The sequence below is a fragment of the Coenobita brevimanus genome, chromosome 53, assembly GCF_032717465.1.
Source record: "Coenobita brevimanus isolate Jiangsu-jjx chromosome 53, ASM3271746v2, whole genome shotgun sequence".
Classification (NCBI taxonomy): Eukaryota; Metazoa; Arthropoda; class Malacostraca; order Decapoda; family Coenobitidae; genus Coenobita; species Coenobita brevimanus.
Window position 1 is genome coordinate 29647355 of NC_137006.1, and position 28000 is coordinate 29675354.

A 28000-nucleotide genomic window follows, 5' to 3' on the forward strand; every position below is an offset into this window, starting at 1 on the left:
ACAAAGAAGTAAAAAGCAAAAAACAAAAAATAGAGGATAAGCCAATAAAAAAAGGAGAAATTCTAAATATCTTTAAGAAGTCCTGCCTCCTTGACAAAGGAGAGGGTTGCCCCTCCCAAGGCACAGGCATCCTCCCCATGCACGGAGGAAAGATGATACTCACCTCCATCCGTTTGGTGGTCAGAGAGGAACCGACGCCGTAAATCCTCAAGACTAGGACACTCCACCAACAGGTGCCGAACAGTCAAGGGAACCAGACAGTCATCACAGAATGGAGGAGGAGCCCTCTCCATTAAAAAACCGTGAGAGAAACGGGTGTGGCCAATGCGGAGGCGGCACAAAGCAGTCTCCCATTGACGAGGGAAGCCCTGGTAACTGAATGAGCCCACCTTCTGGCAAATCGAGCGCAACTTATTGGCACCCACAGCATCCCAATGCTCCTGCCAACAGCTCCAAACTCTGAAGGCAATAAAGGAGCGCATATCTGCATCAGGCAGACGATACAAAGGGGACTGTGCAAGAGGGGGACGAGCCGCTGCCGCCTTGGCCAGCTGATCAGCTCGTTCATTCCCCGCCACTCCTACATGAGCTAGAACCCAACAGAAATCTACACGACGTCCACGACGCCCTAAAAGGAAAAGCCACTCTAAAATGGATAAAACCAAAGGATGAGAGGGATTAAAAGACTCCATTGCAGAAAGAGCACTTCGCGAGTCACTAAAAACAGTAAAAGCAGTGTGGGGGAGAGTGAAGAGAATCTGAAGGGCAAATAAAATAGCAGTCAGCTCAGCCGTAAAAACAGAAGCAGTCACAGGGAGGCTCCCACCTCGACAGAAGGTGGGAAACACCACACCAAAGCCCACACCCGCATCAGACTTAGATCCATCAGTATAAACTGGTATGGAGTCCCCATGAGAAGAGGCATGCTCTAAAAACAGAGAAAATAAAACCTGAGAAGGAAGGGAGGCCTTACTGGATGAGAAGAAAAGACAAAATGTCACCCTGGGGAGAAGCCAGTAGCCCACCCTCGGGACACGGTGGGGAGTGATCGGCACAGAAGGAACAGAGAAGCTAGACATAATCGACTGCACCCTGAAACCAAAGGGCTTTGGAAAGGATGGCCGAGTGGCAAAAATAGGTGACCAAGAATCTTGAGAGACCTTGAGAAAGGGCACGGAGTCTGGGAGACGAGATAAGCGATACCAACATCTCATCAAAAGGGAAGAGCGGAGCAAGTCTAGAGGAAGGACACCAGCATCAGCCAACAAACTCGAAATCGGGGAAGATCGGAATGCCCCAGTGGCGAGACGAACACCAGCATGATGTATGGAATCTAAGATACGAAGCCGGGCTTCTGAGGCAGAGGAATAAACTTCACATCCATAATGAAGTTTGGATAAAATCAGAGACTGATGCAAGAGGAGGAGGGTCTTGCGATCAGCTCCCCAGTATGTGTGCGCTAAAACTTTCAAGAGACCCAATGCTCTGAGACACTCAGCTTTTACGTACCTCAAGTGAGGGACCCAAGTCAACTGGCTGTCAAAAATCAGCCCTAAAAACCGGGTTTCCTTTAAACACGAAATACGACGCCCATCTAAAAAAAGGTTTGGGTCAGGGTGGACTCCACGAACACGACAAAAACGCATGGCAACGGTCTTCTTGAAGGAAAATCGAAAACCTCGTTCATCAGCCCATCTAGAGACACGGTTGAGAGCCATCTGCATCCTCCTTTCTGCCATTGACATCCGTGAGGCAGTGACAGAGATTGATAAATCGTCAACATAGAGAGAGCCACGAACACCATCAGGGAGCACAGAAATAACGCTGTTAATTGCCACTGCGAAAAGGGTAACACTTAGTATGCTCCCTTGTGGCACACCATCCTCAAGGGGACGTGCAGTAGACAGCTCACTCCCGACTTGGACCCGAATAAAACGATTAGATAAAAACTCCCGGATAAAAGTGGGGAGTTGCCCACAGAGACCAAACTCATAAAGAGATTGCAATATACCATGACGCCAGGAAGTGTTGTACGCCTTCTCCAAATCAAAGAACACTGTGATATGATGCTGGTTAGTTGCAAAAGCCTGGCAGATGGAAGATTCTAAAGAAAGGAGAGCATCTGTGGTCGACCGCATCTTCCGAAACCCACACTGGACTGGAGACAAGTAACCACCCTTCTCTAAGTACCACACGAGCCGACTATTCACCATCTTTTCGAGGACCTTACAAAGGCAAGATGTCAGAGAGATAGGGCGATAATTAGTGGCCTGAAAGTGATCCTTACCCGGCTTAGGGATGGGGAGAACCACAGCAACACCCCATGAGGTCGGAAACCCACCATTGCACCAAATTCTGTTATACAGTGACAACAGAAAATGAAGGCCTGCATCAGGCAAGTGGTGTAAGAAGGCATATGGGACATCATCCAAGCCTGGAGACGAGTCGCGACACTGCGACAATGCCATCTGAAGTTCAGAAACAGAAAAAGCAACATTATACGACTCCTCCGCAGTAGATGGAAAACTAATGCCCAAAGATTCCAGGTGCCGTCGGCGGCGTGCTGACGGGGATGAGGTGTCCTTCCTAGAGACATTAGCAAAATGAGCTACAAATATCTCGGCAACAGACGAAGAATGAGCCACCACCACACCTGCATGAGATAAAACAGGAGGAGAGGGAACAGGAAATTTCCCTGAAATCTTCCTCACCCGTTTCCACACTTTTGTGAGAGGAGTCTGTGAAGAAATTGAAGAAACAAATGATGCCCAAGACTTCCTCCTAGCCTCCTTCATAACCCGCCGGGCATGAGCTCGGGCCCTCCTATATGCCGCTAAGTAACCAGGGTCACCTCGGTGACGACGAAGTCGGGAGAAAGCAGCACGTTTAGCCCGAACAGCAGAAGCACACTCATCAGTCCACCAGGGAACTGGACGGCAAGGAAAGTGACCAGCTGTTCTCGGAATACTCTGCAGTGCCGCCGAGTGTAGTAAGTCTGTGAAATACTCAACAGCAGCATCAGTGCTGACAAAATCCTCCACACATTGGTTCGGGGAACACAGCTCCTCAAAAACCGGCCAGACCGCCCTATCCAAGCGCCAGCGGGGAAGACGAAGCCGAGGCGCACTCTGTGTCGATCTTAATAAAATAAGGAAGTGGTCACTGCCATGTAAGTCTGGTAACACAGCCCATGTAAAATTCAGGGCTACCCCTGCAGAGCACAGAGACAAATCAATAGAAGTAAAAATACCCGTTTGACTATGGAAGTAAGTAACTTCACCAGAATTTAAAATGTACAGGTCCACATCCTCCACAATGGAGGCTAACATAGTACCTCTAGCATCAGCTGTGGAGCCACCCCACAGGGGATGATGACTGTTCATGTCAGCCAGCAAGAAATAGGGTGAGGGAAGTGCACGAATAAGATTTTCAAGATCAACCCTCTCAATAGTGGCACTAGGAGGGAGGTACAAAGAGCACACAGTATAACGACGGGGAAGGAAAATCTGGAGAGCAACAGCCTGCAGTGGAGTGTTAAGATTCACAGCAGTGAAAGGTATGTCACTGCGTACTAGAATAGCCACACCCCCACCATGACCTTGTCCAGGAAGAGGATCTGAATAAAAAACCTGGTAACCAGGTGGACTGGGAGGCGCAGCATGACCAACCATTGTCTCTTGTAGGCAAACACACACAGGTGAATACTCAGCCAGAAGCCAACGGAGTTCCTCCCAGTTGGCTCGTAAACCATGGCAGTTCCATTGAATAATATTAGCCATTAAAACTACTGAAATAAAAAGGGGCAGGGGAGAGGGACAAACAGAAGACCATAAAAAAAAAATACTAAAAATATTAAAATGGAGGAACTATATACACAAAAGAAAGGGTCACTTAGTGGAAACCACTGAGCGACCCTGGGAGACAATCTTCTTGGGAATGCGGATACGCCCACTAAGGGGCTTGCCACGGGCAGCAGCATGGCTAGAACGAGGGCCTGGGGTCTGCGAAGTGTTGGGAGACTTCACAGACACCCGTCGCTGCCCAGCAGGAGAGGAAGAGCTACTCCGAACCCTGCCCGGGGCCCCCAGTGAACCAAGAGGTCGAGCAGGAAGGATTGGGGTCCTGGCCTCCAAACGTGGAGGGGGCAGGACAGGATCCTCAGAGGTAACCGGAGGAGGAACATCCGATTCCCCGGAGGAAGAGGTGCCAGATTGACCTGACACCCCAGAAGCCCCCGAAGACCCAGAAGCAGGGTCTGAGGGCTGTTGCACAGATGGACTAACTACAGAGGATGTGGACTCCACGACCGACACCTTGCTTGGAGGATCTTCAAGATTCAAAGACTCTGAGGAACCATGATGACGTTTAGCAAATGAAGAATGTGCACCATGACTACCAGGGGATACCATTGATGTAGAGGTCGAGTCTTGAACTGTAGTGGCAACCGTCTCAAGTGCGGGAGATTGTTGCACTGACATGGAATCAGCAGATGAAGGCATAGGAGCTGACACAACAGGAGGAACTCGGGTCTGCTGCTGGACAGGACGACGAGGACGGCTATGACCGGACAAAACTGATGCATAAGACACTCCGTTACGGAAAACAGATGACATGGCTCTACTCCTGGCCTCAGGAAAGCTTATTTTATCCCGATTACGGATGAGGAGGATCTCCTTCTCCAAGTATGTAGAGGTGTATGGTATGTAGGAGGACTGCTGGGCCTTGATAGCAGGCTGTGAAGCCTATGCCCTGAGTCGGACACATAAAAAAAAAAAAAAAAAAAAGCAAAACCGGGCACAGTCTTTAGATGAAGCAGGATGTGCCTCACCACAGTGCAAACAACAAACAGGTCCAGGACAGTCCTGTCCTGCATGAGTGGATGCTCCACAACTGACACACACCACTGGGAGGCCCTGTTGCAAATGACGACAGACTCGCCCAACATGCCCGTACATCTGACAGTGGTAGCAGCGTCGTGGATTTGGGACAAAGGGTTTGACCCTAAGGGACAACCAAGCCACCTTGATGGATGAAGGCAGAACAGTACAGTCGAACGTCAGCGACAAGGATGGAGTTGGGGTAAGAATACCATCAACCCTCTTCTGAAATCTCTCCACTTTAACGACCCTGTGGACCTGGAGTTCTTCAAGCAGCTTCTCTTCACTGTAACGCAATAAGTCTTTCGAGAAAACAACACCTCGACTTTGATTAAAAAAGGCATGAGGAACACAAGTGAACAGAGCATCCAGGTCCTTACACTGGGCAGCCAGCCGGGAACCCTCTTCAGGGGATGTAACCTCCACTAGGAGGCCACCATTCCCCTGAGGTGAAATCTTCGGCTCTCTGCCACAGATTGACACAATGCGCCGATGAACAGTAAAAATGTCTAGATTCCCAATAGGCTGACCGTCCAAAGTGCGAATGGTGTAGTACCTTGGGAAATCAACCCTCTCATAAACACCTGGCAGGACCTCACGGGCATGTCCACAAGATGACGATGTCTGTTGCCGGCTCTTCTTCTTTGTACGAGTAGTGGCCACTGACCGCAAACCAGTGGAACCAGGCAGGTATGGTTCCAAGGTGGCAATGTGGGCCTCACCAGCCAGAGGCACACGAGGCACACAGGAGGGAGACTGTGAAGGATGGTCAGGGACGGAGCCAGGGTCGTCAGCCGCAAGAATGTTGTAAGAAGCCATATGTAATAAAAAAACAACCTTCATTCCCCCACCCCTCCACCCACCATGGAGCCCAACAAGGGGAGGCCATATGCCAGGGAAAGCACCACTGGCGACCCCAGAGGTAGTGGGAAAGTATACGCAGGTAACTACCAAGGGACCCTGACAAGGGTGACTCCAGGACGATAGGAGCCACCAGGTCCCCCAGTGCCCGCTTGACCCTAAAGCCACTAGGTGACTAGCCTGGATGGCTAGCCAGTGACCAGCCGATTGACCTGGTCGGGCCCAACCAGGCCACCCGTCTAGCCAGAATAAGGGACCAAAGAGGTGTATTGCTAGCTGCAGGGCGCACCATGCAGCATCACTCAACCTCCAGGACTCCCGTCTCCCAGCATTACGGGATGCCACGCACGGCAAACACGTGGGGAGGCAACAGTCCCGCCCTAGATGGCAAATGGGCAGGGACTGACATCACCAGTAGGCCTCCTCTATCAGTGATGTAGGGGGTGCTTGGTCCACGACACCGACAAATGCCGAACCCTACAAAGGTAGGCATGCCTCCAAAGTAGGTGGCACTGCCAGCCACGCTTCAAGCCCTGCCACCACGTCAAGGTGACCCCCCTCAGCGGGGTTGTGCTTCACATAATTTATATCCTTCTCTTGTGTATAGGTGATTCCTTTATCCGTAATGGATTGTATTTTATCTTTTACTTTGGTTTTGCTTCTGATGTAGCTGTAAAATAGCTTCGGTTGATCACTACTTTTATTTATGATATCCTCCTCAAACTGTTTTTGGGCTTCCCTCCTTATTCTTGTATAATCGTTTCTTGCCTTTTTATAGTTGTTATATGCCATCTCAGTATTGTGTCTTCTGAATCTATTCCAGAACAGATCTCTTTTTTCTTTTGATTGTTTACATTCTGTGTTGAACAATTTCTTTATTTTCTTTTTTGCTTCTTTGTGCTGTGGAATGTACTTCTGGACTCCTATTTCGTAAAGTTCACAGAATTTTTTATATATAGCATTTAAATCTTGTCCTCTAAGCTCTATTTCCCAATCAGTTTCTAAGAAGTACTTTTTTAGGTCATGATAGTTTCCTTTTTTATAGTTTAGGCTCTTTTTGTAACTATCATTGCTGTTAACTATGTCACATGCAATCCTGAAGTTGCACTTTAGTACTGCATGGTCGCTATTGCCGAATGGAGGGTGATATATTGTATAACTTCTGCACGAGATCCAGGAGCTTTTGGTCCCAACAGCTTTCTTGGCTTATTATATCTAGAGTATTCCAATTTATATTTGTATTAAAATATCCAGTTAGTATAATTCTTTCCTATTTCTTTTCCAATCTATGTAGTAATGCTCTTAAACTCTGAATTGTACCTCTCTGCTAGATTCTCATTTTCGCCTCGTCCCATGTGTTTGATCTGAGTGGTATGTACAAGTTGGCTACAATTACTTTCCCTTCAGATGTATTGATCTCTACTGCAATTAGTTCTACATGTGAGGGAATATCTGGTTCTATTTCTTTGACTTTTAGATTTTTCTTTGTTAATATTATAATTCCTCCTTTTTTTAAGTTCCCATCTCTTCTCCATATATTGCATTCCTCTAAGTTTAGGATGTCATTTGATATCTTTGGTGTTAATTTTGTTTCAGGTAGGCATATTATATGTGGTTCATTTTCTCTGATATAATCATTCATCTCTATTAATTTAGATACCATTCTATCCATATTTTAAGTACATCAACTTACTCATCTTATTTATATACTTCTCATGACTTGGCTCTACTACCTTCCTCCTTTTTATTCGCTCCTGTTTATGTACCACTTTCGTACCTGCAATCCAATTACTTTGTGAAAAAAAAATGTATTCTTCTCCTCTGATCTTCTCTCATTTTTTGTTTTTGCTTCCTCCCTCTTCTCTTTCAGTAATTCCAGTTCCTCTTGTGTTAGGCTTGTGTGTGTGTGTGTGTGTGTGTGTGTGTGTGTGTGTGTGTGTGTGTTGTAGTAATGGTACGATTCCAGCTGAGATTACATTCAGAGAGAGAGAGAGAGAGAGAGAGAGAGAAAATGGAGTTCTCCCGAGCTAAGCCCTGTATTGGACTATATAGCCCCGCTAGGGTTACAGGAGCGAGCTACCACTCCCAGCACGGCAGCCCGGGCGAGGCTCGAACTCGCAATCCCCCGATTACGAGTCCAGCGCGCTACCACTGTGCTACCGCGCCCCCCAGAGAGTGAGAGAGAGAGAGTTAATCTCCACTCAGATTAAGATTCTTTAATTTTCTTCCTTCGTGGTCTGCTCATGGGGATAATGAGATTATTTATGAACTATCCAAGGGTAGGGTCTGGAAATCCCTTTGTCTCTGGTTAACTGGTCTGTTGAATTAGTTTTGATAATCAGCCTACTACAGCCAGGCACACAATCGCATCGCTTCAGCCAGGTGTGACCGACTACCACTTATGTTGTTGTGTACTGGAGCCCTGTGTCTGTAGTGTGATCCTGCTGTTTTTAAAATTGCCCTTCCTGCACCCTAGCTGCGTTCCCGATATCTGTTTATCTAACTACACACACACACACACACACACACACACACACACACACACACACACACACACACACACACACCGCTCGCTGGCTCAGTGGTAACGTTCTCGCTTCCATCTGGTAGACGGGAGTTCGCGCCTCGCGCAGGTTGGGAAAAGTTTCACTGACGAAGTGGGTGGTTACTGTCCCCCCTGAGCAAGGGGATGGGTGTGTGCGTGTGTAAAGGTCACAGCCTGCCCTTAGATCGGACTATATGAGCTCTCAGCTCCCTTCCGGGAGGGTAAAAGCTGACGATGACGACCATCAAATGATCTTGACCCCGGTGAATTACACACACACACACACACACACACACACACACATTTACTTGTATCTTAGTCCCAAGGGGAGAAGGGACAGATTCTCACTGCACCACACCACACGAGGGTCAACTGCAAGGTGCATATATATATATATATATATATATATATATATATATATATATATATATATATATATATATGCGAGAAAGTAAGTGTGGGTGAGGCTGAGAAGAGATGTGAATATGAAGTGTGACTGCTGAGGAAGGATAAGGTGTCATATGAGAGGTATAAGGAAAAGAGGAATAGGGCGAGAAGGGCTGTGCATGATGCTAAAGTGGCAGCAGATGAGGGTGGGGTAGGTGGTTGACTGAGAATTTTCAACAAAATTAGAAAATGTTTTGGAAGGAGGTGAAGAGGGTGCAAGAGGGAGGGTCTCGGAAGGAAGAACGAGTAAAAGCAGAAGATGGAAGGATGTTAACTGAGATTGATGCAGTAAGGAAGAGATGGGGGTATATTCTGAAAGATTGTTAATGTTGAGGAGGAAAGGGAGGGTGATATTGTGGCAGATGGAAGGGTGCAAGGAATAAATGTGCTAAGAGAGTTGAATGATTCTTTGATCATGATGGAGGATGTGCAGGAGGCAGTAGAAGAGATGAAAGCAGGGAAAGCTGCGGGTAATGATGGTTGTTTTGTGGACTGTCTGAAAGGTGGTGGAGTGACACTTGTTGAATGCTTAGTAAGATTGCTGAATCTGTGTTTTGTGAGTGGTATGGTGCCAGTTGACCGGCCAAGTGAGTGTGTGGTTCCATTGTATGAAGGTAAGGGTGATAAGTATGAATGTACTACTTTTAGTGGTATAGGTCTGTTGAGTGTTGTAGGTAAGATGTATGGTACTATGTTGATTAAGAGAGTTAGAGAGGGTACAAAGGGTGTAATTGCTGATGAGCAGTGTGGCGATTGAAGAGGGAAAGGATGCGTGGATCACGTGTTTGCTGTGAGAGAAGTGTGTGAAAAGTATTTGACGACAGGTAAGGATGTGTTTTGCCAATTCTAGGATTTAGAGAGAGCATATGATAGACTTGATAGGGAGGCTTTGTGGACTGTATTCAGATTGTATGGACTAGTTGGTAGATTGTTAAAAGGAGCAAAAAGTGTTTATGTTAATAGCAGAGTGTGTGTAAGAGTGGGAAACACTACGAGTGATTCGTTTTCCGTTAGAATGGGGCTGCGGGAGTGATGTGTACTGTAATGTCACCTAGATTGTTATGGATGATGTTGAAAGGTAGGTGAATGCGAGAGTGTTGGGTGGAGGTTTGAGTCTGTTGAATGTTGATAGTAGAGGGAGAATGTGAATCAGCTACTGTTTGCGGATAATACTGCACCTGTGGCAGATTCGGAGGAGAGATTGATACAGTTTGTTGAGGAGTTTGGAAGCGTGTGCAAAAGGAGGAAATTGAGAGTAAGGTATGAGAATTAGATTAAAGTGATGAAGTGTACGTTGTTGATAAATGGTAGGTGGATGAATGTAGTTTTGAATGGTGAGTTGCTTGAATAGGTAGAGTGATTTAAGTATTTAGGGTCACATGTTGTGGATGGAAGAATAGGTGTAGAGGTGAAGTTTAGAATGAATGAAGTAGGAAAGGTGCTGGGAGGAATGAAAAAAGTATTTAGATGTCGTTCACTTGGCGTGGATGTAAAGAGAGGGCTGTATGAGGATGAAGTGGTACCAAATGCTTTATACGAGGCTGAAACATAGAATATGGGTGTAGCAGAGAGGAAGAGTTCGAATGTAATGGAGATGAGGTATCTGACGAGTGTGTGTGGAGTGACGCATATGAATCAAGTGAGAAATGATGAAGTGCAAAGGAGAACTGGAGTTATGCAGGAGATGGCTGATGGAGTTGAAGAGAGAGTGTTGTGATGGTTGGACAGATGGGGAGAATGGATGAGGAGTGATTGGTTGGAAAGATAACTGGATCCGATGTGAGAGGTGTAAGGCTCAGAGGAAGACCACAAATAGGATGGATGGATGGCGTGAAAAAAGCATTAGATGCGAGAGGGATGTCTGTAGAACAAGGAAGAGTGGCTGTGTGTGATAGGTATGGCTGGAGAAAAATTATAAATTAATACATGGTGATGTGGCCCTGAGGGGATATTCTCCCACATTTGGTGTGGTCAGTTGATCAGGTCAGGTATGGGTAAGGAAATAAGTCCATTATGAGGTGGGACCCTGCTGCAGATGTTGCTGATTGCACTGGGCAGTTGACCCTCATGCAGTGTGGTGCTGTGAGGATCTGTCCTTTCTCCCCTTAGAGCAAAGATACGAGTAACTGTGTTTGTGTGGATGAGTAAATTGGGAGTGAGTCGTCCTGTCTCGGCTATCCCCATTTTGGGGGGAAGCAGCCTGGGTATATAGATAGATAGATTGACAGATAGACTTTCTGGTATAAATGATGCTTAGTTGGCCCCATTTCTCTCTCTCTCTCTCTCTCTCTCTCTCTCTCAGGCTTAAATTTGTCTCCAACATCCAAAATAATCTCTTCATAATTGTTCGAAAACATACTTTGTTTAAACTGAAAATGAATTCATCAAAATTGTGGATAACTGACTTAACCTCTTACTCTGCTTAAAAGATGTATAATCGGCCTCATCTCTCTCTCTCTCTCTCTCTCTCTCTGGAATATTGACTTCACTTCTCACTTTCCAGGCCTCTATTTCAGATTGAAAAAGAAACATAATCTCTAATTTTATCTATTTGTTTCCCAATTTCTGACTTACCGAATGACTTAAGACATTTTATCGCATACTGTAGCCAAGAATAGTTCGGACACTGACTAACCATCCCTCTCCTTAGCTGTCCGAATCATCCCCCTCCTGAACTGTCCGAATCAACCCGAATCTATATAACTAACTGAAGGGTACCCTCAAATTTCACACGAGAGAGGTTAACATTCTTTTTTGATAGCATTATCTTCTAAATGCGACACAGATTCGCCATAATAATGGATAATTCGTTGCTTGACACATTCGTGGAGGTAAGCTTATGATATACACTTAGAGTATAACACATGAGATGCAGGAAAAACACAATTTGACCTGCATCGAAAAATGTGGCGTTTTAGCTTGGAGGTTCCATGTGGCAGAAGCAAACAAATTCTTGCACTTTCACATTAGACCTCACGGCCTAGGGTCCCATACCTTTTTAAGGAAGAGCACTATCTAAACCATCCCACTATCTGAACCATCACTTCTCTCCACTACTGCTTGGTGGGGATGTGTGTAATGTCTAGTACTTTTCCACCACATGGTCTAACCGGCTCTCTGCAGTAACCCCAAGTGTCTGCTGCATAATGGGATTCTCGAGCACCTGGAAAATGTTTGCTATGCATTCTGTGTATGCATTCTGGCTAGAGGATGAATAGGTCTTTATCTGAGCACTAGACATGCATATATATATATATATATATATATATATATATATATATATATATATATATATATATAATCATCATCATCATCATCATCAGCCATTACAAGTCCACTGCTGAACAAAGGCCTCCCCCAACCTTTTCCACGAATTCCTTGACTGAGCCAATCTTTGCCATGTTTTCCCTGGAAATTTCTCTATTTCATCCCTCCACCTCCTGTCTGGCCCTTTTCTGCTACGCTTACAATCTCTTCGTGTCCAGTCAGTCAGCCTCTTGCTTCACCGGTTATCCCTTATTCTTGCTATGTGGCCTGTCCACCTCCATTTCTGTTCTTATAATATTTGACCTGATTGTGCTTTCTCATCCAAGTTGATCTTTTCCTGTCTCTTAAAGATATTTCCAACATTCACCTTTCCATTGCTCTCTGAGAACGAATTAATTAATTTTCCATCGATTTTGTCAGTTTCCAGGTCTCACAACCATACGTCATAGCTTGATTTATACATTCGTTATATACTTTTCATTTCATACAAACTGGCAAGCTACTTTTCATGATGTCTCTATGTTTACCTAAAGTTTTCCATCCAATTGTAATGCGTCTTTTTATTTCGCTATCATGAGCTTTCGTTAATTTTAATATTTGTCCCAAGTAATTGTAGTCCTCAACTTCTTCAAGAATTTCTTTGCTTATTCTGATGACGCTCTTTGGTGTTCGTGGATTAAACATTAGTTTTACTCCAGTTCATCTTTAGCCCTACTTTCAGACTTTCTCTGTTCAGGTCATTTAACATTTCTTGCAATGCCTCTGCTGTTTCTGAGATTTGGACAACGTCATCTGCAAATCTTAAATGGTTTAGCATTACTCCATCAATGTTAACGCCTTTGTTTTCCTAGTTTAGCTTTCTGAAAGTACTTTCTAGGCGTGCTGTAAATAATTTTGGTGAAATTGTATCTCCCTGACACACGTCTTCCTCAATCTTAATTTTTTTCCAAGTCCTTATATAATTTAACTGTGGCAGTTCCCTTTTTATATATGTTTTCGAGCAGTTTTACAATGTTCTCATTCACATCTTGTTCTCGTAATGAATTTATAAGTGCTATGTGCTCCATTGAATCGAAAGCCTTTTTGTAATCAACAAAACCTAAGCACAATGGTTTATTATTATTCTGTAGTCTGTGTTTGGAAGTGTGAATGGAAGATTGTCAGGTGTTGATAGAGGAAGGGCAAGAGAAGGTGTGGCCTTGTTTGTGAGTCCGGAAGTACAGCAGTGTGTGACTGAATGGAAGGAGGTGTCATCGAGACTGATGTGGGTGAAAGCGAAATTTGAACGTGAGTTGTGGGTGTTTGTGAGTGCATATGGACCTGGTAGTGAAAGGGATGAAGAAGAGAGGGAGTCTTTCTGGAATGATGTCGATGAGTGTCTGCAGAGTTTTGGAGCGAATGTGAATGTGGTAATGATGGGAGATCTGAATGCTAGAGAGGGAAATGTAACAGTTGAAGGTGTATTTGGAATGCATGGTGTGCCTGGAAGAAATGAAAATGGGGAACGAATGATAGGGATGAGTGCTGAGCGAGAGATGGTGATTGGAAATACGCTGTTCGAGAAGAAAGATATTTATAAGTATACATTGGTGAGACAGGAGGGTGGAATGGTTGTTGATAAAGCATTGATGGACTATGTGCTTGTGTCTAGGAATGTAATAGGAAGATTGTTGGGTGTGAGAGTTCTGAGAGGGGAGGGTGGAGGTATGTCTGACCACTACCTGGTGGAGGGAAAGTTAAAAGTAGGTAAGATATGGGTGAGAGCTAGGAGGGTTAGGTGTGGCAAGGAGGTTTTGAAAGTGTGTGAGTTGGATAAAAGAGAGAAAATGATAGAGTATCAGGAGAAATTGAAAGATGAGTGGAACGCAGTGAAAGATCAGGAAAATGGCAGTGTGGAGGAGGAATGGCAGTTGTTTAAGAGTGCTGTGGTGGGGCATGCAGAAGATGTGTGTGGTGTGAGACGTGTGGGTGGTGGTGTAAGAAAAGGAAGTGAATGGTGGTGCGAGGAAGTAAGTATGGCTGTGGCTGAGAAGAGATGTGCATATGAAGTGTGGCTGCAGAGGAAGTATGAGGTGTCATATGAGAGGTATAAGGAAACGAGGAATAGGGCGAGAAGGACTGTGCATGATGATAAAGTGGCAGCAGATAAGAGGTGAGGTGGGCAGCTTACTGAGAATTTTCAACAGAATAAGAAAATGTTCTGGAAGGAGGTTAAAAGGGTGCGAAAGGGAGAGTCTGAGAAGGAAAAGCGCGTAAAAGCAGAGGATGGAAGGATGTTAACTAAGATGGATGCAGTAAGGAAGATATGGGCAGAGTAATTTGAAAGATTGTTAAATGTAGAGAAGGAAAGCGTGGCTGAGATTGTGGCGGATGGAAGGGTGCAAAGAATAAATGTGTTGGGAGAGTTAAATGATTCTTTGATCACGAAGGAGGATGTGGAGAAGGCAGTAAAGGAGATGAAAACAGGGAAAGCTGCAGGTATGGATGGGTGTGCTGTGGAATGGCTGAACGATGGTGGAGCAACTATTGTTGACTGGTCAGTAAGATTGTTGAATGTGTGCTTTGTGAAAGGTATGGTGCCAGTTGACTGGGCAAGTGCTTATGTGGTCCAATTGTATAAAGGCATGGGTGATAAGTATGAATGTACTAGCTTTAGGGGTATAAGTCTGTTGAGTGTTGTAGGTAAGGTGTATGGTAGAGTTAGAGAGGGTACAGAGGAGGTGATTGTGATGAGCAGTGTGGCTTTAGGAGAGGGAGGGGATGCGTTGATCAGGTGTTTGCTGTGAGACAAGTGTGTGAAAAGTATTTAGCGAAAGGCAAGGATGTGTTTTGGGCATTCATGGATTTAGAGAAAGCGTATGATAGAATTGATAGGGAGGCTTTGTGGACTGTTTTAAGATTGTATGGACTTGATGGTAGGTTACTAAAAGGGGTGAAAAGGTTTTATGTAAATAGTAGAGCGTGTGTAAGACTGGGAAATGTTGTGAGTGATTGGTTTCCCGTGAGAGTGGGGCTGCAGCAGGGATGTGTGATGTCGCCTTGGTTGTTTAATATTTATATGGATGGTGTTGTATGGAAGGTGAATGCAAGAGTTTTAGGTGGAGGTCTGAGTCTGGTGAATGTTGATGGTGGAGAGTGGAATCTGAAGCAGCTGCTGTTTGCAGATGACACTGCACTGGTGGCTGATTCAGAGGAGAGATTGAGACAGTTGGTAGAGGAGTTTGGTAGAGTGTGTGAAAGGAGGAAATTGTAAATAAGTGAGAATAAGAGTAAAGTGATGAAGTAAATGGTAGAGGGATGAATATAGTTTTGAATGGTGAGTTGCTTGGTGGAGTATTTTAAATATTTAGGGTCACATGTTGCTGTGGATGGAAGAGTAAATGCAGAAGTGAAGTTTAGAATGAATGAAGTAGGTAAGGTGCTGGGAGGAATGAAAAAACTTTTTAGATGTCGTTCGCTTAGAATGGATGTAAAGAGAAGGCTGTATGAGGGTGTTGTGGTACCGACTGCGTTATATGGGGCTGAAACATGGAATATGGGTGTAGCAGAGAGGAAAAGTTTGAATGTAATGGAGATGAGGTGTCTGAGTAGTATGTGTGGAGTGACGTGTATGGATCGAGTGCAAAATGATGAAGTGCAAAGGAGAACTGGAGTTGTGCGGGAGATGGCTGATCGAGTTGAGCAGAGGGTGTTGGGATGGTTTGGGCATATGGAGAGAATGGATAATGAGCGATTGGTGAAAAAGATAACAAGATCTGATGTGAAAGGTGTAAGGCTGAGAGGGAGACCACGAATAGGATGGATGGACAGTGTGAAGAGAGCGCTGGATGCGAGAGAGATGTCTGTTGAGCAAGGAAGAGTGCTGTGCATGACAGAAATAAATGGAGAGAAATTGTGAATGAATAAATGATGACGCAGCCCTGAGGGGATATTCTCCCGCATTTGGTCTGATCAGCTAGTCAGGTCAGGTGCGGGTAAGGGGATGGGTCTATTATGATGTGGCAGGGGTAAACCAGCTTTGCTGTCGGGCCCTGCTGCAGATGCCACTGATTGCACTGCACAGTTGACCCTTGTGCGGTGTGGTGCAGTGAGGTTCTGTCCCTTCTTCCCTTTGGGGCTAAGAGGCGAATGAATGTGTTTGAATGGATGAGTAAATGGGGAGTGTGTCGTCTTGTCTTGGCTACCTCTCTTCCCTTGGGGGAAGCAGCCTAGGTATATAGATAGATAAATAGCTTTCTCAATTAGCTGATTCATTGTGTGTAGATGATCAGTAGTCGAATACCTGCTTTGGAATACTGCCTGTTCACGAGGTTGGTTATCCTCCAAATTTGTTGTTATTCTATTCGTAACGACTTTAGTGAAGAGTTTGTAAATGACTGATAATAAGCTAATTAGTCGATAGTTACTAAGATCTTTTGAGTCACCTGTTTTTTTGTATATATATATATATATATATATATATATATATATATATATATATATATATATATATATATCGCTCAGCCACACCAAACTTTTGTGCCTACAACCTATCTTGATATTACAGTGTATACAGAAATATGTTACATTGCTATTTATCGACCTGTCAAACAATCTTTTTAATGTAAATACAGTATTGTAAAACTGAATATAGTAACTTTAACTAGTAGTACAACCCTGCCCATGACTATGTATGCATAGCCCTGGGCAGGGTTGAATTAGGCCATCCCCCCACCCCCCCCACCCATGTGTAGTACTGGACATGCCCTGAAGCAATCTCCTAGCTCAGCCCTGCCCAGGACTACACATGCGTAGCCCCGGGCATGGTTGTACTGGGCATCCACCCCCCCCTCCATCCACCCATGTGTAGTACTGAGCATACCCCAATATTGTTTGTGTAATAATGTGCATCCCTGCAAGCATTCCCCTTCCCCCATTATTATGTCACATAGCCCCTCTCCAAAATCTACACAGGCTGAAGATGTTTTAATCATGAGAGGGGTAGACGTCTACCTTCTACAGTGGGTGGTGGGAAACTGGCCGAGGGGCAAGGGTCACCAAGTAAGTGGCCTTGACCAACTTTCATACCCGAGTAACTTTCACCTGGCGAAAGACTCTCTCTCTCTCTCTCTCTCTCTCTCTTCTCTTTTCTATCTAATTTCTTCATATTCTCTACAGCTACATTAACTCTAGAGCTACAATAACTACAGTTAACACCACCACCACTATTACCTGATTAAAGAAACATCCTTTCATATAAAGGACAAATAAAAACAAAGTGAAACATTTGAAGACATTTATTAATAATGCTTTCCTATTGCATACATCCTAATGCTGGACATATCAGACACTGTGCATCACTCAGGTACAGTGGCTCTGTATAATTAAAGCAAAATATCATGGGTATCTTGTGTGGGTCGCACAGTGTTTTCCGATGTTCATCACACCACACTTCAGCTAAGGGTGATTTCGCATAGTTATGTTCGAATTTGATAACCGTCCATAGGTCACATCCCGGGCTTGTACCTAAGGGGAAAAAAAAAAAAAAAGTAATAAATCACTCTAAGATACAGTAAAAGTTTCCCCTCAAAGATACCTAAGCCACCCGGCTTCCCCATTTTCCACAGATATCTGTCAGAGTCTCCCCTTCGGAGGTTTATCTATCCATCTCTAGATTATTACCAAGTACTGTCATACACCCATCACCTATTATGGAACTGCAAGGATTGATACTTACCAGTATGTAGTAACTGCACTCTTCAGGGAAGATTTTTGCATAGGTAAAACGCACATTCTTTGTACTGTAATTATATTTATTCAGATAGAATGTGCGTCGGCACTCGGCAGTCAGGGATAAGTACAGGAAAGTATTTATGTACATATTTTAGTACCCGTTTATCGTTCTCCACATAATTATGTTTGTGGAACTGTTTTTTTATTATCATCATCATTCTATCTCACCCCTCTGTACAAATGACATGTATGAAAAACAATACATAGGCCCCACAAACATAAAATGAAACACTCTGGAGGCGGTAGGGTTGTGTGCACAATTTAAATGTTTTATGATTTCTTTAAAAAGTTATAAAATGTTCAGAGTACTGGTTAGGTAGAAAACCATACGAATCAAGGAAATATATGTGATCCTTTATGAAAAAACAAACCCAGTGACCTATTTCTCCAGTTTTTGAAGTGGGTAATATGTTAGCGATGATAAACGCAAGCCCAGGTTTGTCAGGTATTTTCACATGTATCATTTCATCAGCTGCGAGACATCCCCAGAATTGCTTAATAGTGTGAAGGGGGTAAATTTTTACGAATCACAGTTTCAAGATCTTGATCATTCATTTTCCTTTTCCTTTAAGCTCTCACATCAGAATATATCTGCCGATCATTATTTATTCTCAAAATTCCTTGAGTGTTTCAAAACATCAGCAGGACACGATTAAACCCACTGGCTTTCTTGAATGTTATATTTACTCTCAGATTTCCTGTGTATTCAAGATCTATTGCATCTTTAATGTCCTCAGGTAATAGTTCTAAAACTAAAATCATTCTTCCCTTGGTGTAGGACTCATTGTTAATCCGACATTTTCGATTTTAGATTTGCTATAGACAGACCTCAAACAGTGAGAGAGGTAGACAGTGAATAAAACCCACACTTGTAAACAGGAAATATATTTATGAAACAGTTTTGGTGGACAATGCCACATCTACAGCGGTCAAGACAGAGAGAAGGGATGACTTGCTAACAATTCAAGGACTTCTTTTAATGCATGTGTGGGGACAGTGGAGTAACGGGGAGGTAGGGTGGAGTGGACTGTAAGTGGGGAATTCCCCAAAAGGGAAAGGGGGGACACCACCAGATAGGTCGAGTGTAATTCCTGTCAGACCTCAACTGTGTCGGTGCAGGAAGAGACATTTTTATTACAAGATCTAGCTTATACATGCATTCACAAAGGTTGAAATTCTCGTATTTTTGGATATTTCGTTTCTGAAAGTCTTTTATACAGTAGAAGGCTACCTTGCTGATCAGTTCTGTGGTTGACTTTACAAACATGATTTAATATTGCATAACTCAGATTATAATTATGCTTTATGGCATATATTTGTTCCTTGACCTGTGTTTCCAAACTTCGACCTGTTTCTCGTATGTAAACTAGTTCACAATCCTTGCAAGGAATTTTATATATGCCTGCTTCTGAATATGCTGTACATTTGTTCTTTACTAATACTGACTTGGTGGTGGAGGTGTGTTTAAAGGTTATATTTACATCACCACTGTAACCAATTACTTAAACATAATCAAGTCTGCAACAAAAGGCAAAATGAGGAAGCGCTTCTTTTCTGTGATGGGTTTTATTCACCGTCTCGATTTGCACACCAGAATGATTCATCCAACCAGTGAGAGAGTTAACCCATCGTGTGCCAGTGCCGTTTTAAAACGGTCTGACATAATACCACGGCCAGTGCCAGTGCTATTTTAAAACGGCTTAAATTTCAAAAATTCATTGTGACCCTGTTTTTCAAGCTACACAAGCAAAAATTGGTGTGCTTGTAGGGCAACCCTTCCTCTACTTGCCCTCAGGTGGCCAGGCCCATACACCCATGCACTCCTTCCTCATGCTCACTCAGCCTCACTCTGCTTGTGTCAGTCATACATTGCAGTGATGTCTCGCCGCCATCTCTCTGACGAGGAGATTCACAAGCTCCTAAAGGTCCCTTACTTTGGGGAAAGCGATGTGGAGGATGACGATGTCCAGCCTGAGGAGGAAAGTAGTAGTGATGACGAAGTTCCCTTACCACGAAAATCAAGGTATGTGGGCTACACTAGGACAACACGTGGAAGGAGGCCACCTGCTCGTCATCGTCTTGCACGTCATGATGATGAGGAGGAAGGGGAGGGGGAAGGTAGTCCAGCAGTTCAGGGAGTGATTGGGGAAGCCTAGGATTCCCCACGTGGGGAGGAAAGTGTGAGGAGGAAGAGGGGCCAATTTGGGAAAATTCCATTGTTAGGGGAGAGTGAGTCATCTCACCCACGCTCTGCCTTGACCCCACATGACCCAGCTCAACCCAGCACCTCAGGACAAAGTCTTCCTGCCTTCCCCACACTCAGCACCTCACGTGAAACTCTTTCCCCATTCCCCACACTTCCCCATGCTTCCCCATGACCCGAGGATGACAGAGGCGATGATGATGATGATGAGGAAATGACATGGGAGTGGGAGGACAGGAATGACTTTATCCCCCACATTCACTCGTTCACCCACGAAAATCAGGCCGGGTGTATTGTTCCTGAACTAAACCATAGTTCAAGTAGGCTTGACTTTTTTAGGAACTACTTCCCTGTTGAGTTTGTGTTGAAAACTGTTGCACTAACAAACACCTTTGCAGCATTTAAGCGAAGGGGAATGACACAGACACTACACAGCCGATTGTTTGAGCCTGTCGTGACCCTGAATGAAATGTATGTTTTCCTAGTGCTTGTGCTTTTGATGGGGATATTGAAAGAAAAATCAGCGTCCTTCCTATTGGACTGTTGATCCAGTAATGGTGACACCATTTTTTGGCAAGGTGATGGGGAAGAATAGATTTCAGTACATCCTGAGCTGCCTACATTTTTTTACACTCTTGACCCAGCTAAAGCTAACAACATGGACAGGATGAGAAGGATACGTTTAGTTTTTGATCACCTTTGAGAGAAATTCCGTACCTCCTTCCCTTCACACTGAGACCTCGTCATAGACGAGAGTCTCTTGCTATGGAGAGGTATATCCCCAGTATATCCCCAGCAAAAGACACAGGTTTGGCTTCAAAATCTTCGTGACGGACATCACAGAAGATAGACGCTTGGGACTCTCAGGAGCTGTGGTAAAAACTATGATCGAGGAATACCTTCATCGTGGGCACGTTCTTTACCCTTCCTTGCCAGGTACCTTCACCTGCAGGAAACTGGTCTGTGCAGCACTATAAAGAACCATCGGCACATGTTGAAGGTGGGGAGGAAGCTTCAGAAAAAGAAGGTTGTTTTTTACAAGGCCAATAATATCCTCACAACAGCATAGCACCACAACTGCAAAGCCTTCCTCCTCTCCTCTGTTTATTGGCCCCTTGTACACCGCACAGACAGTATAGATTACAGGGCAGAAGGGCGGCGCCACGTCTGGAAACCAGAACCTGTCTTAGCCTACAATGTAAATATGCACAGGTTGCTCAATCGGACACCATGATTTCCAGTGTGGATTGTGCCAGGCCCACGATGAAGTGGTATAAGAAATTATTCTTCCACCTCCTCGACATCACCATCCTCAATGCTCACTATCTCCACATACATACCACTGGCATCCAGGAGACCTTCGAGGGCTATATTCGTGAGTTGGTGAGGGAGATAGTGGGGGAATATGGGGAAGATAGAAATGCTGCTCGCCACCGCTACACTGCCGCCCCACCTATCCGCCTCACCGCTACTCTGTTGGGAAAAGATTTATATCCAATATTTTTTTCCTCAATCAGGAGGGTAGGGGTTCAAGCTAAGGAATTCAGTTTTGCATTTAATGCAAGGATGATCAACCTCGTTTGATCCTGAGCGGCATTGCTGGGACAATATCCCCAACCTTCCCTCAGCCGTAAGCCACCACAGGCTCCATTTGCATGGTGTGCTTTAACCAACTGGACAACCAGGCGTCATTTCGTTATATGATTATCATCCATCGTAGTAAATGGTTTCTTGGGTCAACAATAATCACAAGTCAAGAAAATAATCAAGAATGATTGCTTTGTTTCCTATCAATTTCCATATGCTGATTAAAAAAAAATAATAATAATCTGAATCTTTTATTTGCCCTATAACAGGACCGAACATGAATATAAATAGGCGAGGAAGAAGTATGGAAGGGCAATGAAAGAAGTATGTTAGTTGACATCTTGCCTCAGTACTGTTCAGACGTACACTGTAATACTTTGATTAACCTGAGTTCTTTCCTAAAATGCTTTGTAGAAGTTTTATTTCTGTAGAGGAGTTCATTGTGCTTTATTATTTGTTTCAGAGTCACCTGTAGCTTATCTGGCAGTGGCAATAAGAGGTTGTGGTAACTGTCCGGAAAGTTCCAGTTACATCTCTGATGAATTTGTTATAAGGAAGCAACGTTGGGTCTGGTTAGTACTTGGATGGGTGACCGCCTGGGAACACCAGATGCTGTTGGCATAACGTTCTCCCTACGTGTCAAGTGGGGTTGGTGGAGAATTAGTGCCCCTCCCTGTAAAACAATTAACTCTAAGCCCTTGGCCACCCCGTTTGGGATACATGGCGTCTGGCAATGAATGAATGAAAAAAAAATGACAGTGAAATGTTACAGACTTCGTCCATAAAATATTTTATCCATATTTGGAGTGAAACTTGGAGACCTTGACAAATCATGGGCTTCCCATAAAATCTGCTGTATAAATGCTGAAGAAATACGACAGTGTCCAAAAGGAACACGATACTGTATTCTTTTTGCTCTGTTGTTCCGGTGATCCGGAGGGAGCCAAAGATCCACAGTGGTGACTTATTCGTCTGCACGTGCAAAGTTCAAAGACACGACAATAAAATTGAAAAGTAATTTCTTATCCAAAATTTCCATCTGCCTTATGGCCTTTTGCTCATGGACCAGATGTACCCTTCCTAATACCACCTGAGAACCCTAAAAACATACATCATAACTCTGTCTAAGAAAGCAGCAGCAACAGTGATGATGTAGACTTCAGTGTGAAAGAGATAACACAGAACCTAAATTTTTTCATCAACATGAAGTAAATGATCTGGTGAGAGACTTAGGCCTTGCTAACGGGTATGCTGAGAATTTAGATTTCAGACATACATCCAAAATTTTAATAGTGCCTGGAACATCGTTCTCCTGGTGGTACAACTGAAAAAATCATATTTTAAGCAAGAAGGTAATGTGGGTTAATGGACCTATTCTGCTGGATTAACAGAAAATTTTGGTGTAATTAACAATGCTGACAATTGAAGACTGTTCAATGTGTCTTTGAAATGGAGTCTTAAGGCTGGTTTTTATACACGGTAGTAACATGTATGTTTCTGTTCCTGTTCCTCATTCAATGCATATTAAAAAAAAAAAGGTATAAAACCTGATTAATAGTTAAATAAGATTAATTAAAAAGACCACAACTGGATTATTTGTTAAGACTTAAAGGTATTTTATATGCAGCTTGGACAACAGTCGGGTTGCACAAAGTTTCCATGTCTTTTGTGTGAGTGGGACAGTAATGCCAGGAATCTACACTGAGATCAAAAGCAATGGCCAAGTTGGAGACATTTTTCACCAGGGATAAAGATCTGGTTGATCCAAAACAGGATTCTTTTCCCCTCTCTACATATAAAACATGACTAGTTGAAACAGTCTGCTGAAGCTTTGCCACGAGACAGAGATGGTTCCAAATATTTGTACAAGAAGTTACCAGGACTGTCAGATGCCAAGCTCAAAGAGGGTATACTGTGTATGTCAAACCTGATATAAATGAGCTTGTCAAGGATGCAGACTCTGAAAACTCTTCTTGATAATGAAACAGATTCATCGATTGTCTTGAAAAATGTCATTAAAAACTTTATGTAACTATACGAGTAAGGATCCAGACTACTGCAGTACTGTGTGCAGAATGCTGGAAAAGTTGAAGGACTAAGGATGTAAGATGAGTCTCCAAGTACATTTTCCAAATGCCAATTTGGACTACTATCCGGTGAAATCTGGGAGATTCGATTGAAGAACAAGATGAAGGATTTCACCAGGATATAAAGGAGAAAGAAAGAAGATACCAAGGAAAATAGAATGACAACATAATGACCGATTTCTACTGGATGTTACACTGCGAGAATCCAGCAAAAACCCTATAAACGAAGGAGTTGCAGGTGCTGATAAAAGAAAAAAATGCAGTTTTGAATGAAGGAGTTTTTATTATTAATGGTGTGCATTTTGTCTGATTTTATTAAGAATTTACAGCAGTGAAAACCTTTTTTTTTCCTTTGTCTATATGCCAGTTCATGCATATTCATTAGCAATATTTATCATCATTTTGTGAGAAAACCTTGCCCGAGCAAGGATCCAGTGTTAAACTTGGAACCAGCAACCAAAAACGAAAAATCTATCTAGGCTACTGATTAAGTGAAGATCACTGAAATGTTTCCAACATATTCTATTTTCATACCTGTATAATAAAATAATAATATTAATAACTAGTTACCTGTTTACTTATTGTGTAGCCACAACAAGGAAACTTCGCCATAACTAGTTATGAAACATTGGCATCATAAACAAGTCTGTGACCTCTAATAGTAGTTCAAGGTCATTCATATCTGGAACAAGTACTTGGATTAACCTCAGGTAGCTTCCTGTGTAATACTAATAATATCTGAAGACAAAGGTGTGGAAGAATGCATGGGTACATTTTCCATTTGTCTCAATAACTGGTTAACTGTATGCTTATCTGTAACCATATTCGTTTCAGATAATAAGAGGGATCACAGCTGTATATCTGAAGAGTTACATCTTCACAGCTTTTGTTGTTTTCTATAAAAAAAAAAAAAATGCGACAAGAAAACACAGCAGATTTGAATTCAGTACTTTCCAATAGACTAAATGGCCAAATTTTCAGCCAAAATTGTCGACAAACTTTTTTATTATAAGGTTTTCAAGCAAATAGCTGTATCTCAATGAGTTTCTGATATACTCCAATTTCAAATATGAAATTTTTTCACCAGAAATGAGTGTACGACCTTCAAAAATAGATCAAAGTCATTATATATACTAGGCACAGAAGCTTGGGTTACCCTAGGGTACCTTCCTGTAATATCATCAACATCTAAGAAAAAAAAGTGCAAGGAAAAATAATAGTAATACTTACAAAAACAATAAGACTCACCATTTATATGTCAAAGCTTAATAGCTAATTACCTATTAACTTATTGTGTAGCCACAGTCAGGAAACTTCTCCATAATTAGTCATGGTATGAAATTTTGGCATCATAAACAAGTCTGTGACCTTTAAAAATAGTTCAAGGTGATTTATATTTGGAACATGTACTTAGATTAACCTAAGGTAACTTCTTGAATACTATCAACAATATCTTAAGACAAAGGTGTGGAAGAAATAAATGAAGCAAGGGTACATTTTACATTTGTCTGAATAACTGGCCAACTGCAACCATATTCTTTTCATTTAGCAAAAGGGACCACAGCTATTTTTCTGTAAAGTTACAACTTTACAACTTCTGTGGTTTTCTCTAAAATTTGTTACAAAGTAAACAATCAGCAGATTTGAATTTGGTACTTTCCACTTGGGTAAATAGCAAAATATTCAGCCAAAATTCTCACCAAACATTTTTATCTTAGGATTATCAAACAAATAGCTATATTTCAATTAGTTTTTGAGATGTCTCAGTTTCAAATTTTTAATTTTGCACCATTAATGAGTGTATAACCTTAAAACAATAGGCCAAGGTCATTAATATTTGGCACAATTACTTGTGTTGCCCTATGGCACCTTCCTGTATAATATCAAAGAGATCTAAGAAAAAAAGTGCGAAGGAAAAAAATAATAAAACATTAAGCTTCGTGAAATGCTTGTGTATGGTGAAGCTTAATAATACTTGCCACAACAATAAACTTTGGTATATATATGACGGAGCTTAACTCTCCCGGGCATGTTGACGCAAATCGTGTTCCATGTTTTTTTGTGATAAACGCACATTGACACGAATTGCATGAAAAAGCTAAAAAAAATTCACAAAAAAATAAGTTTTCGGCCGATTTGCGTCAAATTTTGGTGCATTCTAGCATGCCAGTCTCATCTCCAATGCAAGTACTTGGCAACACTGTGACTGCTTTGATTAGACAAGGCACAGCAGAAAAACCTCAGAACCCCATGACCAGCCGGGCTGAAGGATAGTGCTGCTGCCAGTCATCCCTTTAAATCTGCCATTTCCCCCTCCCACCCAAGGCAGAAGCCATAATTGAAATATTGTGATTGTACAGTATTTTTTACTATAATGTGAAGTGATTGTGTCTATGGAGCTTAGATATATTGTTCGTAAAGCACTGGGGCCCATTATCAGCCGTTAGGCCTAGAGACAAGAGTCTGGTTTGTTATAGTGGGGTTTCCATTCTGCTTCACCTTGCCCGTAAATGATGTGAGTATTTTACCTTTGTAGTGAAGCCAGTGCTTGTATCTGTGAAACATATAGTGCCTGGATTATTGAAATAGTTGACCTACCATAGCAGGCGTTATGTACGCCATAGAGATATGCCATAGTCGCTAAGGGAACATGCAGTCACATACACCATAGAGACAGGAAGGGAATAAGAGAGGAGGTTGGGATGGAATCATGTGATAGTGTTTTATATTGCATATGGTTTAGTGTGAAATATACGTATAAAATAGTGCAGTGAGTGTTCATTGAGAAATATTGTGTGCATTGACTGACTTAGCGCACACCTAGCACAAGGATCTGAGACAACAAATACAACGCACAATCAGAGACTTCAGTGAAAAGGTATTGTACCAATCTCAGACAGTGCTATATTGCGTATTTAGTGTGAAATATATGTATAAAATAGTGGAGTGAGTATTCACCGAGTAATATTGCGTGCATTGACTGACTTAGTACAAACCTAGTGCAAGGTTCAGAGACAAGAAATATGCCACACAGCTGCATATATATACGTATATTGTGCAGCGAATGGTCATGGAGAAATCAGTTGTGTGCATTGCATGTATTAGACAAACTTAGCACAAGGAGGAGAGAACAAATATGTCACACACACACACACACACACACACACACACACTACATAACTCCTCAATTTTAAACCCTTCAAGGTCTTGCCAGCATCTCAACACCCCTGCAGGCAGTGAGTTATATGTATTTTGTTTATTTGTATATTGGTGTATTTCTATAGTTCTGTATTTTTTTACACAAGTATTGTTTTTTACATATACACATATGAGATGAAAGAAAGTTCAGCTTCAGTATCAGTAGTACCTAACAAAAGGACTAGTGGTCATGTCGAGTTTCTGAGAGCACTATCAATAAGCTTACGTTATTTTACGTGTATACTTTGAGTAAAAAAAGAAAATAAAACCTAACGAGCGAAATTATGTAGGTGTGGGTGAGACAGGGAAAGAGTTTTTATCTCGCTTGTGGCGAGGAGAAGTATTCTACGTTTGTTGTCCATTTACTTGAAAATTATTGGACGTATCGATTTCCTGTAAGAACCATGATAAAGATCAATGAATTCTACGTAATTACATGACCAAAATATAAGCCTTTGGGAGTATATTTTTTATGTAAAGGCGGGGGAAGAGAGTGTTTTTATCTCGCTTGCAGTAAAACTATGCAGCGCTTGGAGGAGTATTCTATGTTTGTTGTCCATTTATTTGAGAAGTATTGGATGTATTGATTTCCTGTGAGAACCATGATAAAGATCGGTGAATCCTACATATGTACATGACCAAAATATAAGTCTTGGAGGACAAATTTTTTAGGTAAAGGCGGAAGAAGAGAGTGTCTTTTTCTTGCTTGTGGTTAAACTATGCAGCACTCGGAGGAGTATTCTACATATGTCCTCCATTTGCTTGAAAACTATTGGATGTACCAATTTCCTGTAAGAACCATGATAAAGATAAGTGAATTCTATGTATGTACAGGACATAACAATGTAATATCCCTGATGAAAAGTCATTGTTACATAGGCAGGAATATAACTTACTGTGCACACATGATGAAAGTGCAGCACAGGTGTGGGTACTCATTAGTTTTTTGCGGTTTACTCGGAAACTATGAGGAAAGTAGTAGTGATGACGAAGTTCCCTTACCACGAAAATCAAGGTATGTGGGCTACACTAGGACAACACGTGGAAGGAGGCCACCTGCTCGTCATCGTCTTGCACGTCATGATGATGAGGAGGAAGGGGAGGGGGAAGGTAGTCCAGCAGTTCAGGGAGTGATTGGGGAAGCCTAGGATTCCCC